The sequence below is a fragment of the Aplysia californica genome, unplaced genomic scaffold, assembly GCF_000002075.1.
Source record: "Aplysia californica isolate F4 #8 unplaced genomic scaffold, AplCal3.0 scaffold01292, whole genome shotgun sequence".
Lineage (NCBI taxonomy): Eukaryota > Metazoa > Mollusca > Gastropoda > Aplysiida > Aplysiidae > Aplysia > Aplysia californica.
This window is the reverse complement of record NW_004798562.1, coordinates 43,280-49,279: the sequence shown is the minus strand read 5'-3', so window position 1 is coordinate 49,279 and position 6,000 is coordinate 43,280. Positions and strand designations below refer to the sequence as shown.

Genomic DNA, 6,000 nt, shown 5'->3' with positions numbered 1-6,000 from the left:
ACACACACACACACACACACACACACACACACACATACACACACCTGCTCCACAATATAAAAACAAAGCATTTATTTTTTAAAATGGCAGACACCATTGTTGTCGTCGTCGTTGTTGTTGTTGTGTTGTTGCTGTTGTTGTTGTTGTTGTTGTTGTTGCTGCTGTTGTTGTTGTTTCAGTTTTCTTTTAAATACTTAAGACTAAAATCCATCGACGTAGTCACTTGTTACATGTACAACAACTGAGGCTGCTATGACAGTGTGAGTTACACCTAAGACCTGCTTTACGGCATTTACATCGCCTTGAACCCCAGAATGCTCCGTGCATCATCAATGAGAACATGATGCTAAAAAGCGTTGGTGTCAACACTACAGTCCTGCTTCATCTCATTTGCCACACAAAAGGCTTCAGACATACCACCATATTAATTTCAGAACAAGTGTTCAAGAGACTTTAATTACAGGCAACATTTTTTTATAGCCTAGCATTCTCAAGTGACCCAGTTTATATCAATTTAATCGGATTAAAAAAATATTAAAGGGATACCGGTAGGCCCTGCACCGAAGCACCGAGACCAAGAACCAGGCAAGAATTATATGAAGCTTGCAAGCTTGTGCCTTCAAAATATAAGCACCCCCCGCCCTCCCCCCTTTTCCCTCACCTCGAAATAATAAAACAGCTGAAAAAAACAAACAAAACACTACAGGTCTATAATGTCGTAAGCTATAGAGTTGACGTTGGGCCAAGTTCTATGATTTGTAATTAGGTTATTTGGACCTGGTGCGTTGGATTGAAGGATGATGAGTATAGGCTATAGGCCTATAATTATCCCTCTTGGGAAAAAAAGTGGGAGGATCGAGACAGTCAGAGAGGTTACAGACACTAAAGAGAGCGTTTCCGTAATTGCTTGTGACTAGTTAAATGCAATGTTCAGAACAAACGTTGAAGGCCATGAAAATAAAAGAAGTTATAGTAACAATTAAGATCAAGAGACTGGTCTACGGCCTTCCACTTTTATTTATCTAAATGCTGGACTCGAAGCTTTTTTTTTCAAGTCTTTCTGATAAGTGAAAAGGAAGTCGACAGGCCTTCCTGGGTTCTATTTCTGGTATATTATTACAAGAACCCGGTAGTGCTGTGACTGTGTGGGCCACGTCACTATAAATTTTATATGATCATGCGAGAGATATCGTGATCTAGCCTACCCTTCGCGATAGCTCCCCCCCTCCCTAACTAGAATCCAGTAACTGGAACTTGGGTGATCACTGATCCAACCACAACGCAAATCGGAAATCGGACCACCTTGTCTTCCAGATTGGGAAGTGAATTTGAAACGGTTTGACGACAACAAAAAGTGAGCTAAATTATGCCTATTCAGTTATCTAATTCAACAAAGAAACCAACAATATCATAAAATGATAGTTTCACTTTTCAGTGTTTGTCAGTTGGGTGAAGCGTTCGATTTTCTAATTACGTTTGTTTGCGCCGGGAACGGCATATTCTAGCAAGAAATTCTGGAGTATAAATCGTTTTGTCTATTTACCGAAACATGGACAGCCACAAATTTGGTGCGATTGGCGAGAGAGACCCAAGGTGTACAATCTGAAGTTCTGTCGTTTATTAAAAAAGCTCACACATTCGATAGAGATTGTACCTAAGATAATAACTGTTGGATTAAGGCTAGAGACAGAGATATAGAGAGAGAAAGAGAGAGAGAGAGAGATAGAAAGAGAGAGAGATAGAGATAGAGAGAGAGGGAGAGAGAGAGAAAGCTTATGGATAGAGCCAAATTAGCAGGAGTGTGAGGTACAAACATACGATGATCACTGTGCTTTTTTGTTATTTTAGATATCCAAAGAGACATTGGACTTAGGGAGACAAAACATGTTCATATTCTATTTTTAGTTGCTTTTTTTTACCGACGTATGTTTCACTAGGCCTAGGCCTACTGCCTTCCTTTTTAGCTGATGTATTTTAATGACACTTATAAACTGTCTCCAATTAAATTGTGTAATATATTTGTAGGTCTATTTGTTTTCTCTAAATGAGAGATGTTGGCATCGGTGAGAATTTCCGTTAGATTTTTGTTCTTTTCGGTCAACTTTGGTGCTTTTCGGAATTTATGGGAGATAACCACCGTTGTAACTGCAAACCTGGGAGGGTTGTGTTTTTGTGGTTCACAGTTCACGCGGAGTGACGCAAATACTACCAATGGTGACGACTGCTAGACTGCCTTACGGAATGGCTTAACTCCATGTCAAACAATTCTGTTTGAGAGAAAACTTGTAAGTAAAACTGTTTAATTTTCTTTGTAGAATCTATTGTGAGATGAATTGATAGTTATCACTCGAGAACACACGTAGCTTAGAGACCGACCCGTGTCTTTTCCTGTAGACTGCAGTAGTGTAGCCAAGTTGTGTACCGCCAATGCCGTTACTACTTCCACTTCATGTCATGTGTGTACACTGCACTGTTGTGAGCTACGATACACCTCACACACATGACTACTGATAACTGAGAGAGTGCTAAAATGTAAAGACAGGGCCCAGGTAAGCCGAATTTAGATCGAGGGGTTGGCTAGTAAGAAAGTAAAATGCGGATTACTTTTAGTACTTTCTATTAGACACTTTAGAAGAATTGGAATAATATAAGAAGATCTTTGTTGAGCTTTAGTTTAGTACTCATTCATTGACAATTGTACTGAATAATAACTTAAGTAATAGATCTAGATCTAGTCTGAATTAGTAATACCCTAAGGCTTCAATACCGCCTAATGACCTAACCCTAGTCGTGGAGGAGCTGAAGACTGAATTAAATCTGGGGCTGCGGTAGATCTATTCTATTAACCCCTTTCTGCCAATCTACCGGTACAGAACGTTTTATTCCTACCTTTACTGTTCTATTACCCTCGAACCAGCAAGGCAAATGTGAATAAATTACATCATGTTTCAGACGAATGAGTCGAATGGGAAGGTTGCTGACCTACCTGATCCTATTTATAATTTTCTTGTGCTCTCATACTACCCTACTTCACTTCAGTGTAACTTAAGACTCCGCAGTATGTCAAGTCACGTCACTTTTCAAAATGATGTAAATGGCAGAGTTTTACACAAAGTCACAAGAAAGGAGTCGATATGAAGTTAGACGGGTGATTTACATTGTCTAAAAATAGAGAGGTTTATATGTCCATAGCCATAGATTTCGAGTAAACTAAATGTTTTTCTAACCATTTGCCAGTGCCACTGATACTGACTTATCAAAATTGCCTCTTTGCCTAAATCAACTATTTTTAAAAAGTAAATTGCTGCATAAATAAAGTGATCAGTTTAGATGATGTTGGCGGCCTGGCAATGGATATGCTCGTCAAATAATTTTACATTGTTGGTGGTAAAGATTATAATTGTTAAGGCACGGTGTCTAACAACTAACAAATGACCATACACATTGATTTGATGGCCAGCAGTTGCATGCATTTTCAGATCAAAGATTGGAGGGTAGATAGGCAGTGATGGTGTTATGGGACTGGGACGTTATGACAGTGATGAACGAACGTGCAATTACATTGAGATCATGAAAGTTTTCATAGTGATTTATTGAACGAAATTCATGTCAAAATGTAATTTTATAATTTATAAACTAATCCTTGTCACAAGTCTCAGGCCTATATAAACTGGTAAACCGTCTACTTGACCAGTTATCAGACCGGTCTGGTGGTAGACCATTAAGTACTTCCTGGGGCGGTGCAACTGGCTGAAGTGTCTTTAGGCCATTCCCCCCCCCCCCCCCAAAAGGGGGGGGGGGCATTTAAACATCTCCTGTTCTTATGCACAGTAGAATTGTAATTGTAAATGGGCTGATTCATCAATGTCATGCTCATAACTGTGCCTGAACTGCAACAGGGAACTGCTGCTTTTTCTTTCCTAATCCTTACTATCGTCATTTTTCCTCTACCTCTTTTGTATGTTTGTCTCACTCTTGTGGCTTGCTATTTCCTGGGTGCCTTGATAGTCGAAGCAGACTTTTTGCTGTTGAAGCTAGAGAGGTGAGCTGAGTAAGTCTGATTCCCTGTTTACAAGGACTTCTCTGTTGACATCCACCCGTTAGCGCTCATAATATGACCTTATACATGCGGTTGCAAGCGCCGTAAAACCTCTACTAAAACAAAGACCATTAAGTAGTAGACCTGAAATATTGTTGTAGACTGTCGATTTAACCAACTGACAGATGGGTCCGATGGTAGATCATCAATTTGAGGAGAAACATCACAGTAAACGGTCAACTAAACCAACACCCCAGCAACTTTGCTGCTGATGTTGGGGCAGATGCAGCTCCTGAAGATGAAATTTAAGCGGCAGTATCCTCCCAGAGTTATCAAGATTTATATTATGAGGCATTCGAGGCGATACTTTTGAATCATTTCTGAGTAACAATATTTTTTGTTGAGTTATCTTTTACCAACCGAAGATTAGTTAAGACTCTTTCTCCCAACTCTCTAATTTTACCTCTGAAACCAGGTGACCCCAACCTCCTTCATTTGCAAATATATCTTGACTTGTATTCAAGATAAATGGATATTTTTTTCATCCAAATAAAGACAAGTAAACAAGCTTTAAGATGATACCAATATAACTCCACATGCCCAAATATTGACGAGAGCCTGATTCCACCACGATGCCTCACAAATATATTTTCAAATGGACATACAAGGTTAATAAAAAAAATATTTGCCCCATAGATGGAAAAAGTCAAACTTTTCTATGTCATAATTTTGAGGAGCATCTGATTTCACCAAGATGTCACACAATGAAGTAGATTAAATGATGATGATGAGAATCTCTATGAAAGTAGAAAACAGTGACGATGCTGTTCGTTTTCATTTTATGTTCCGATTTTAGCACACATACTCAATTTCCCTCTCCGAAGGTTATCCTGAGGGGCAGGACACAACCCTCTTTTGAAGCTTCTCTTATTGTGTACTGAAAGGCTTTTCTTCATATCCAGAATGTACCATTTGAACAAGAAGTTTTATATTTCTGTAGTAGTAACAATTACAATAGCACTGTGCGATGGTGATAAACCTTGGCAAACTTTGTGTAGTGCAGGGCATTATCTCTAATATTATAGTGATAAGGACAAGTGCTGATAGGATGATCACGCACTTTAATTAATGAAGTACATCGTAATTTGTGTTGCAAATTTATTAGCTTCTTCTTGTCCTTACGTCCTTTCTCAAAGTTCGAAATGCAGCAGTTTTTGCATCTCTGTATAATTAGGAGGCTACTCTTCAAACCTGTGCATGTGGGTGGTTGGCGGGTGCTCTGGAGTGGTTTGCTTCTTCTTTCACTGTCAAACATCTATCGTCTTTATCTCCCCTCCTTCTTTTTGTGTGTTTGTTACTCACTTGTAACAATCTCTAATCTTCGGCACTTATATGACCTTATTGTGTTGCAAGTGCCGTAAAACTCTAACTAGAACTAAAACCTTTACATACATCCATTAGCTGTGGTACATGTATATAAAATTTATTATTATATGTGGTTGTTCAGGGGTTCGAGCCTCAGCCCGGTCCGACGTTGTGTCCTTGGGAAAGGCACTACACGAACTTCCCTCTTGGATCGGTCCTATCGGAGACGGACGTTAAACTAGGAGGTCTCGCCCCTTAAATAACCTAATAGTGTTGATAGGGCGTTAAGCCCATACCATTTTTTTCACCACGGAAACGTAATGGAGCTTTAGGAAGTACAGAGGGCTCTCGTCATATTATGAATAGATTGGTCTTCCAGGATTGAAATATAAGACAAAGTGCAGAGGTCATGGGCAGATTAGATACTAGACACTCACTTTATTTTTCACTTTTCTGTCAGTTTAAATTCCACCTGATGTGCATATTAGGTTGTCATGATGGATATATTATACAAGGGAAGTGCATTCATTTCCTGTTATCTGGATGTTGTTTTTAGTTTCGATTTGGTCAAAAGTCTTTATTGTTTTCCTAAAAAT

The 6,000-nt window shown here is 39.1% G+C and overlaps 1 long non-coding RNA gene across 1 annotated transcript in view; it reads left to right on the top strand.

The window, feature by feature from the left end:
- The first annotated feature begins 1,970 nt into the window (after positions 1 to 1,970).
- Positions 1,971 to 6,000, top strand: part of LOC106013801 — a 43,152-nt gene continuing 39,122 nt past the window's right edge. Inside the window, exon 1 of the long non-coding RNA XR_001185438.2 lies at positions 1,971 to 2,285. This is a non-coding gene — a long non-coding RNA (uncharacterized LOC106013801). The remainder of the gene's footprint in view (positions 2,286 to 6,000) is intronic.